Raw genomic sequence first — 11,221 nt, forward strand, 5'->3', positions numbered from 1 at the left:
ATTCTTTTATTTGGACTTCTCTACTCTAGAGTTTTGGCTTCAAATTTTCTGCTTAGTTGCACTTAATTGTGAGATCTTACAATTTTTTTCATCAGCATCTCCACTTATCAAAAAAGTTTGATGTTATCCAGCAAATTTAAGATTTCAAATCTTAGAGACTTTATGGCTTGAAAAGATTATGATATACCCTGATCTCCATATGTAATCCCAAATAAAAGCAAGGGAAAAATGTTAAATAGCTCTGCCAAAGTTCAAATCTCTTCTGATTTTTTTTCACAATCATTCCATAATCCTGAGCTTATACAATGTATTTAAAAGACTTTTAAAGAATTTTTGTAAAAATTTTAAAAGTTTAAGTAGATTCCATTGACCCCTTCTGCTGTGATCATTCCTTCTCGCCAATAACTATAATAAATTAATCCAACACAGTGTACTCAGATTTTGCCAAGGACTAGATATGTTGCTTTTGTCAGATCCCATAAACACTTCTAACAGTCATCTGGGTCTGGTTCCCTTCTTTTTCTGGGCATATTCCCAGCCCCTTGGAGTTAGATACCAATAAGTGACTCATTACGTTTGAGATGTTTGGGAGTTCGTGTTTTGTTTGTGTCTTGTGGTTACCTCTAATCTTTGAATTATTACTAAATTTTGATACTAGAAAAAGCTCTCATATTTAGAGTTTCATTTAACTAGCCTATCCTTTGTATCATCTCAGGTAAAAACCAGAGTTGAAGTCCATGTTTAAGAGAATAGATATGCTCAGCCTTACTGGATAAAGCCAAACAATTTTCCAAAATAGTTTTGTCAACTCACACTCTCCCCAACAGTCTGTGAAAGTTCCATTTGCTCCACATTCTTAACAACACTTGGTCTTGTCAGTTAAACATTTTAGCTATATTAGTAGATTTGCAGTGGTATAGCATTTTGGGTACAATTTACATTTTTGTAAACTTATCTGTGATTTGGATAGGCTCTTTTGAGAATCACCTAAGTCCTGTCCATTTTTTTTCCTTAATTGTGTTGTTTGTCTTTTTCCAATTAATTTTACAGATTAGTTAAAAATACATACGAATGTAAGTCTATTGTGGGATGCAGGTTTTGAAAGTACTTTCTCCTAGTTTGGGGAGTCCTCTTCTACTCTCTTAATGATATCTTTTGCTAATTTTAATAAAGTCCAATTAAAAATGTTTTACCTTATGGTTAGTGCATTCAGTGCCTTGTTTAAGAAATCTTGAACTACTCCAAAGTCATAAATATTTGTTCCTATAATAAATTATTCTCTTCTAATAGATACATCTAAATTATACTTTAGCTTTATCCCGATTTTGGATATGAATTAGTTTCCATTATCATCCACTTTGTATCATTATCATTCCAATTTAAGTATTACAGTAATTAGGAGTTTAATATAAAAATTAGAACCCACATGGATATGCGAAGAGGTGAGAGAGTGAAAGCACAGAAAGCTACAATTGTGCTATAGAAGAAATAACACTAAATGGCTTCCATGGAATATCTAGATATCTTGCAGAAATTGAAGCTTGAAGGAAATCCAGAAAGCTTCGCATTTAGCTGTTAAGTTAGCACTTTAAAGAGGAGCTCACAGAGAGATCTGTGAATGTTGCTATGAGGACAAAGTGAAGCTCGTGTGCAGGTCTGCAAGAACCCTTATGCATCACAGAACCACTGCACCTTACCACCGCAACCTTTCAAAAATAAGGGTTTCTGCCACATTTTCCCCTTGCCTCTATAAGCACTACAGGTGGTCAGGGTTCTTTAGCTGGGAAAGTGACTCGAAACAAACTTTCTTTTTTATAGAGTCTGAGCCATTAAGAATTCTTTTTGGGACATTAGCACTCCTATTTGTATTGGTCGTTGCAGTTTTACACTAAATTTATCACATGACATCAGAGCACTAAAACACTCCTCAGAGAGTGGGTTCCATTTCTCCCTGCTTGCATCGTGTAGTGGCAACCCAATTTCCTCTTGATATTCCCGTCCAGGACAGACAGTGACTCAGCTGGGAGCCTTTAGCCACCAGGACTCCTAACAAGAGAAAGAATGAGTGCCCCAGTCTAGAAGGAGTGATCTGGATACCGCACACATCATCTACTATTGTCCGCCTCTTATGCTGCTTTGATTTACTTATTTTATATCAGAAGTTCTGTGAGAAGCTCTGCTGTGATTTGGTTGGTCTGTTTTCCCGGGGAATAAGAGGAAGATTACTGAGAAGAACTACAACCCCTGCTGCAGCCGCTCTCAGAAGTGAAATTGATACATAGCATCTTCATTTCCTATTGTACATTTGGAATTGCCTCTTTATTTATTTCTCTATTTATTTTTGTGATGTGACTGTAACAGTCTTATATTTGAAACTGAAATAAGAATCAGTCGCGTTCCAAAATAGCTAAATATGCAGGTCCAAAAAAGAAGCTTATTTTTTTTTAACAGCCACATTCACTCTGAAGCCCTTTCATCTCCTTCAGCATCCCAAAGATTAAGAACATGCTCTGCTTAGCTATATAACAAAGTGGCAAACACACTGCAGCACTGACATCACAGGACAGTTGCCTGTAAAACTAGACTTCTGACACTGGGCTCCAGCTTCATTTTCTTACAGATCATCATCCTCATCCGGGAGACCAGTTGTTTGAGCAACCTCCAGATCATGCTCATACTGTGCTGCCAAACCTGGATCCATGACAACCTCTGGTGGGGCAAGAGCAGGCGTGGTGACAAACTCCAAGATAGGGTCTGCAATGAGTTTCTAGCAAGCCAGAGGAAGGGCTTTTCAAATTCGTAGTTACTTTTGGCAGAAATGTCGTGATACGGAAGATTCTTCTTTTGGTGGAAGACAATAGGTTTTATCGTAATTTTCCTGTCCTAATACCCACTTTATTGCCACACAACACGACAGGGATGTTTTCGCATACTTGTACCAGATTTCTCTGCCAGTTAGGCACATTCTTGTAAGTAACTCTTGATGTTACATCAAACATTATAATGGTACACGGGGCTTGGATACAATAACCAGCTCTCAGTCCACCAGATTTCTCCTGACCAGCTGTATCTCACACATCGAACTTAATAGGTCCTCTGTTGGTATGGAACATAAGGGGATAGACCTCAACACTCAGGGTAGCTACATACTTCTTCTCAAATTCACCCATCAGGTAACTTTTCATAAATGTAGTTTTTCCAGTACCACCATCACCAACCAATACAAGTTTAAACTGGACTTAGGGTTCTCCTTCGGCAGCCATCGTGATATTACTTCCAGAAGCGTCTCCAGGCCAGTCTGATTTGAGAGTCCCTCTTTTTAGATAGCACTTCTTCTGGTATAGGGTACCTACAAAGACCATTATGCCTTAGAATTCCGAACACATGGTCATCCTGACCTTTTCAAGCTGTTGCACTTGTCAATTTACCCCCCAAAATGGGCAAAGGAATATCAACATAAATGTAAATGGATGGCCTAGGTACCAAACATAATCTTTCCCATCTCTACATCTAAAACCCGTCCTACCTCCTCCTGATGATTAGGGTCAATTATATTTTCCAGGCTGATAACTCCTTTCCTTGCCTCCTTGTCTGTTGAAATAAGGAGTCTTAGTTCAGGTGATAACCACAGCTTAAAGTTTAGTATGACTCATCCTGTTCCCCCCAGGGAAACATTTGTCTCTGGGAACCATGGCATCTAAACCCATATTGCCTTGAGGTTGGGAAGTGCAATTTCTCAAAGGAAGACAAACATTGAGTTTGATGCTACTCAAGGCCACTATTACTTTTAACCAAATCCTTAGTAAGCAAATCCATGTTTATCCTACCAATTCAAGATTTGGAAGCATAAAATGGTCACTGATGTAGCATAAACATTGAATATTAAAAAATGTCTCCCCATCTTTGTAAGCTATCATTTCTAAACTGATGTGTCTCAGTTATACCTTCAGAAGACATTTCCATCACTCTGTCAGGTCATCAGCTTCTAAGAGGCAGTGAGATGGATAATAGGACCAATGGATCCTATGGACATATGTTAAATTTCATACCTTCATTTTTGTAAAGAGGACTTATATTATGTGGGATCATGAGTAAGTGGATCAAGCCAGATATGATTCCATCTGAGGTCTTGCAGGGAGTTAAGCATACCTTATTGGATATATGTATTGATTCCACTCAGGGTGAATCACTGCTCCTTCCAATTTGGAAGGGATCCAATGTAATTAACTTGCCATCAAGCAACAAGTTGTCTCTTCAAGGAATGGTATTGTATCAGGAGCTCAGAATTAGTGTCTATTGCTGACTTTGTCAGCAGTAGTAGGTAGGTAAACTTTGGAGATCAGAAGTCCATACAGTTGGATCCATACATAGTCTCTATTGCTGTTCTCATGGCTACTGTATTTTTGAGCCCATTGATATCATTTACAGCCTATTGAGACTATTCTGCCAGTTCTGGGGTGGACAATGACAGAGGCTGGTTGCTACTAACTGACCTGGCTTAGTGTATCTTTTAAAGTGGATGTTCTTTGGTAAGTGTTTTCATGCAAAATGAAGCTCTTCATTCCTTGTGCCCTCGTTTCATAGATCCATCCGTGTGCATCTTCCCCAAACTTCTTTGTTCCCTATCTTCAAATATTTCTTCTTCCAGGCTTCCGTTCAACCAGTCAAGTCCTTTACCATTGCCCAAGAGTCCATAAGTATTCTTCCCTTTCCACACAAAGTGGGTGATCAGTTGCCTTAAGAAAAGCTCTTCACTGGGGGGAGTCCTGAGCTTGGTGGGCTTCACTCACTTCTATCTTTTGGAGCTACTCCAAATGGGATTGTAGTACTGCAGCAGTTCGTTTTTTTCTATCATGCACACCTATCTCTAATCCATATTTGGCCTCAGTCAACTTATCCTAAATTATTGTCCCCCACTCCCATGAGATTATAGTATTAGCTAAGAGGGAAACATCAGTGTAACAGTGTTGGCTGTCACCGAACTCTGGATCACTTTCTGTTGCAATCTGCCTGTGCTCTCTATTTCTGCTTTTACCCAATCCATCTTACAATGGTCCTAGGCCCATTCATCCTTATGACATGGTGGGTCTGAGAGAAATCAAATAATTATGGGAAGATTTTCTGCATAATCTCTTAATGCCATGGTCAAGTTCTCCATCTATACTAGGGCCCATTAGCATGGAGGAGCTGTTTTAAAATTATGTATAATTATTCACTGAAGATAGTATGAGCTTCATCCAGGAACCTAGGAGTCTCCATTCCTCTTATTTCATTTGTGCTGGCTATACGCACCACATGGCACCTATTTCCACCATCAATACCTTAAATACTATAGAGTTTGCAGGGTTCTATGATCCAACAGCCAAGCCACCTCCACCATAGACTGAATCTCCTATAGAGCCCTTTTGTACCCTGTGTCCCATTCAAAACCAGTGGCCTCTTATGACACCAGGTAAATGGATTGACATAGTATTCCCAAGTATGAAATATGCTGCATCTAGAACATGCAGAAGCTGCCTTCTAAGTTGAAGAATGCACAAATATCAATAATTTATTCTTTACTTTAGAGGCATTGTATCAGTATGCCCTAGACCATTGAACACCTCAAAACTTTACTGACGTAGTGGGCCCTAGAATTAAGGTAATTCTTTTCTATCACCCTCTGAAGTTCATGTATCTTACCAAGACCATCAGTGTACTTACCACTTCTTGCTCATCTGGTTTGATTAACATGTTGTCCTCAATATAATGAATCAATGTGATCCTATAGTGTGATCCTATGTTCAATAATCCTTGAAATGTTGGATATTCAATTTTGTCCACTGTATCTGAATTAGTGACTATAGGTTCCTTTTGGAGAAAGAATGGGGAAATCATTATTCTATTCACTTGCCATGGGGTTGTAGATATCTTCCTCATGGAGACTCAGTCTTTCCTGTGGTTGTGGGTTTCAAGTTTAAAACTGACTCAACTCATAAAACTGAGCAAGAGACTGATTTTTGCAGGGGTAGCTGCCTTCAACATCCTAGCTATCCTTAATTTGTCTGAATGTTTAGATTGAGCAGTTTCTTTATTGATAGCCCATTAGTTTCCGCCTAGGGACATAGTGGTCTATTAACCATCTCCTTAACTCTCAAGAGGTCATGTTCCTTTGGTTGCCACTTTGACTTTCATACTCATTTAATCACTGCCATCTGGCTTACATTACTTAGCGTTCCTATAATTCACATTGCTGTCAGGGATCCCTGATCTGAAACAGCATCTCCTATTGTGTCCTACACCAATGAGTCACCTCTGAGCTTCTCAGCCATGGTGGTTCCCCTTTCCCTAGAACATTCCTTATCGCTTTGGTTAAAAAAGAAAGTGTCTTTTGAGCCCCCTATAAAACTTAGACAGTTGATGAGTTTTTTGACCTTAGGTAGCATATCTACTCAAGCATGTTCATTTCTCTGTGAATTTTAATCTCTTCTTCCACAAAAGTTCTGGCATTTCTGTTTATTTATGGTTAGCCATCACTTTCTCCAATTTCCAAGAGCCACCCTAACAGGATATGACTATCATATTCTGGAATTATTTCTAAGATGATAAATCTTGTGTCATGAGTCTCATATATATAAGCTCTCTGTTATTCACCTTTAAGTTCTTCCCCTGTTTATCCAAACTAGGTACGCGCCCGAGGATCTTGCCAGTATAAGATGGCTACATGTTGAATCTCCTTTTAGCTATACTCCCTTTCCTCTTAGTGGGCCCAGTACTTCCCTGGTCAGGTTCTGTTGTAGCTCAATGGTACTCATAGGCCTGCTGGTCCATAGGTGTAGTGAGGGTAGATCCTGAGGAAGGGGCATGCTTTCTTGCAGGTCAGAGGCTTCTATATCATCTTCAAGCAAGGGGGTGCACTCGCCTTTAACAGGGCATAGTAGGCCATTTGTAAGCACCACAGGGTTCAGAAGAGTCTAGAGATTCAAGATTTTTGTGAGTGTTAATCTAGATATCTCCATCTCATTTCTCAATGTCCCTCACCTACCCAATCAATGCCCTGAACTTGGTATTACATACTAAATGAGGTTGAGAATTCACACTCCTTTGTAGCTACTCTTATGAATAAACTTATAGATAATTCCTGGGTCAAATTCTTACCTTTTCATGCCGTCTGGCTGCTCAAGTTGAGAGTCTACTTACATGTTGCCAAGAAAGCCATTTAACTTTCAAACTAAGACTTTCATTGGTAAGTAATAACCTTCAGCCTTTCATTAACTTTCTTCAGTTCACTAGAAGCACCTAGAGAAAGCCATTCAACTCCATAGATACTATAATTTTTACTTACCCAAACTTCTTATATGCTTGTGTATTGCCCCCATCAGTACCTTTCCTTCCCTGGTGTCCCATATCAATTCACCATCAATGAAAGTTTTAAAAATTGCATAGCTACTGTATTCTGTTGGCTCCCAATGTTTCATCTACTCCCAGTAGGTCTTCCTTGCTACTGGTCACACGGCACCAAAATCCCATTTTTGTGTCTGTTTCCTCAGATCACTCCTGGCACCATCTGTCTTATATTGTCTTTCAGAGATTGATACTGGGGTTTTCATTCAATAAATTAATCGGGTAGTGCCCTTTTGGGCCTATGTGGGGGAGAGAAAGAAGTAGGATTGAACAGAAGAGGAATTGAACAGTGATTCTGTCTGAACAAAGGCCTTAGCTATTTCTACAAGAGTGTCTAGAGTTTTTCCAACTTGCAGCAAAGTTTACACCTCCGCATCAATCAGTTACTGGATACTGCCACCAAGGAGGTACTGTAACCTTGAGAAAGGTTGCACACTTTCACTGAGAGAAATTTCTGGAGAGTGATTCAACTGAGAGTTTTCAGCCATAGAAAAGCTCAGCAACTAGGGGAACGAGCTTCAGTCCTCAGAAGGGTACCTGAGGAGCATATCACGGCATCTACTACAAGGCATTTAGGAAGACTAATGGAAGCAGGTAAATAGTTGTGGATTTTTGTATCTTTTCTAATTCTTATGAGAGGGCCTCCACTCCAGAGGAAGTACTCAAATATCAGATAGACAGAATGACTTGTCAGATGGACATAAGGTAGTCTGTCTCCTTAGCCATTACAGTGTTTGCACAATGAAACCATAAACAGAGTGGCAATGGTGGCAAGCAAGGAGCCTATATATACCCAATAGCTTAGGCCCTTTCTTACTAAAACTGATCTAGATACTGTCCTTGGTGAATATCCCCCTGCCATTAGATGGGAACAAATTCCTTCCCACAATATCGCATCATTCTCTAGGGATGACCAGCTGGCTACTTAGTGGCAAATTTATTACATAAGCCACCTTTCACCCTGGAGAAAGTAGTGATTCAGACTTAATGGAATAGACCAACTCCAAAAATGAGTTATTTTCCTAGTCCACAAACTGCTGCCAGCACCACCATCTGAGAACTTAGAGAATGCCAGATTTGCTGACCTAGGATACTCATATACTATTGCCTCAGATAAAGGAAGTATTTTACTGCAAAGGACATGGAATAATAGGCACATGGCCATGATATGAACAGGGTCTACTGTATAGACAATCTTCCAGAAGCAGCCAATATAATAGGATAATTTAATGGTCTATTAAAAGCTCAACAAATGTGCCAACTTGAGGACAACATTTGTGGGAACCTTGTATTCCAGGATGTAGTATATTTGAATCAATGGCAAATATATAGTGAATACTGTGTCTCCAATTCCTAGAATCAAGAATCCATGAATCAAAGAATGAAAGTAGAATTAACTCATCACCAACACTTCCAATAACTCAGTTGTGTTCTGTATGTTTCCTGTCCTTATAAACTTAAGTTTTGATTAATTAGAGATCCTGGATAGAACACTTTGACCAGGTTACATATGCATGCTATTTATACTGGTGTACAAGAAGCCAAATAAAGGAATTAATATATTAATGGGATAATCAACCCTAATTATTTTGAGGAACTGTTTCAAGATTGGAGCATATATAAATATGTCTGGAACTCAGAGGATTCACTGGTATATATTTTGTTTCTTCCTTGTTTAGTAATAACAGTGAATAGGCAATTTCATATATCACAGGATGACAAAGGCAAAAAGAGTAAAGGTTCATATTCCTTAGGCATGGTAGACCATCTAAATCCTGGTCAAGCATGAGGAAATCAGAATTGTGTAAGACGTTGTTTCTATCCCAGAGTTTCTCTGATGACATGGATATCCAAAAATTCATGTGCATCTCACTTTGGAAAAGTGATCAGTTCCGGGGGCAACCCTCAAAAGAGAAGGATAAATCCTCCTTATAATTGATCTTTGAGTAGATTATTCTGAGAGACATTACATATGATTTTTTTCTTCACTCTTGGCTAAGTAAAATCATAGAGGTAGCTAGCTTGGACTCATCTTAGAAGAGACTTCCCAAAAAGGACGTTCTGGGGCAAGTGTTGTGTGAGATGGCAAGCATCGAAGTGAAAGGTGTTATTATTGGCTATTATTGGTTACTATTACAAATACCTATCTAGATTAAGATTCTTTTTCAATGACAACAATTTATGACCCTGTTTGCAATGGAAAGGATCCAATAATTTCAACCTGCTATTAGATGGGTGGAAGATTTTCTAGTGTTGGTGCCATATGGGGAGCTCAGCATTGCTGTCTGCTTAAAACAGAGTATAATAAGGAGAATTCTAACTTGAATTACTCAATGAGAGGAATTCTGTGTTATTAAGCTTGCTCATAACCTCCATTCTTAACACCATAAAATTTTATACTAAAGTCCATTAAGCAAGAAGCAGGGTTCCTGGTAAAAGAGGATGTCATATATAGGATGCATGATCTCATCTACCTGATTATGGACAGCCTCCCCTTCAGTGGATGTCCTATGGTGAATTTCACGTGGGAAACAAATATTTTCACAAGTTGTGTCCATTTTGAACAGTATACCAACATGCCCCTACTCTAGGCTTTCTAGTTTTAATGTTTTAAACTTATTCTCTTCATTTACATGACTAATTTTTTAAAAATGTTAAGTACTACCACAGATCAGTATATCTATACTTTTATTTAATTATCGTTACACCAAGAGTGGACTATCAGGAATATCGCCTTACGTTTTGTCCACTTGTACGATCTCTCTTCACCACTATCCTTCCTGGTCATATGGAAGGTATATGTGGCAGTATATTATGTGTAATCATCTATAAATCAAGCTTGATGTTTTTTCATTCCATAAGGAACTCTCTGTCTTTCTTTGTCACGAAGCCATCAGTGTAAAATGAAGGAAAGTGGCAATACAGTAAAGTCTGAACCACGCGCAACTTCCTAAGTCTTCTGGATCTACTCAAGTCTAATCTCACTTATACACTGTTCTCATAATAATGGATTGCTTCTATACACGCTCAATTTTATGTCCTGTTATGGAATGGAATGCTAGTAGTTCATGATGGACAGCTCCGTTTTCAGGAAAAAAATAATTAAAAAGCAATTTACAGTAAAATGATATTTCAATGTAAATACTCAGGCACAACTGCATTGGAGGACGTAACAAAGTAGAGGCGCTCTCTATGTGTCTGCTACAAATCTAAACTAACGTAGATGCACTATGTTGGTGACTTGAAAATTATGAGCAAAATTGTCATTGATGGAGAAATTTTCTGAAATAGTGAACAACTCGGCACATTCAGAACAAATAATGTGCAGTCTTCTCATGATTTATTTTGGTGATTTTTTTAAAATGTAAAACATAGTTAGGTTTTGTCTCTAGTTTTTAACCTACAGTTGACTCTAGAAGGCTGAAAAGAAGTTAAAAAATAGACAGTGCTGGAGTTGGGAGAAGTCGAAGAAAGGAAATGGAAAACGTGTATCAAGAAATAGGTGTGCCTGAGAAACCAGTGCTTTCAGGCCAGTGTACTGAAGCCTGTTGTTTACCAACCTAATTCTCTCAATGCAAAAATCTCTGCTGTAAAGTCATGTGTTAATAAAACATCATAGTGTCTGGAGCTCAAGGAGCAGATAAATTACTAGTTTAAGCCGCTCATGATCATTCAATTTTCCTCGTCAATAATTAGTTTGAGAAAGCAAATGGGACCAATACGGGCCAATGATAAAGTAGTTAAAATTTGCTAAAGCTGGGAGTTTCCACTGGTGTAAAAAGTAGTTAAGAAGAAATATCTCCTTTTCATTCATTGGATGTTGCTGGATCTCTATGGA

The 11,221-nt window shown here is 38.6% G+C and overlaps 1 pseudogene; it reads right to left on the bottom strand.

Annotated features, from left to right (window-relative positions):
• Positions 1-2,614: 2,614 nt before the first annotated feature.
• On the bottom strand, positions 2,615-3,263 carry LOC100049876 (GTP-binding nuclear protein Ran-like; annotated as a pseudogene).
• Between the last annotated feature and the right edge of the window lie 7,958 nt (positions 3,264-11,221).

This window comes from Equus caballus, chromosome 1 (genome assembly GCF_041296265.1).
Source record: "Equus caballus isolate H_3958 breed thoroughbred chromosome 1, TB-T2T, whole genome shotgun sequence".
NCBI lineage: Eukaryota > Metazoa > Chordata > Mammalia > Perissodactyla > Equidae > Equus > Equus caballus.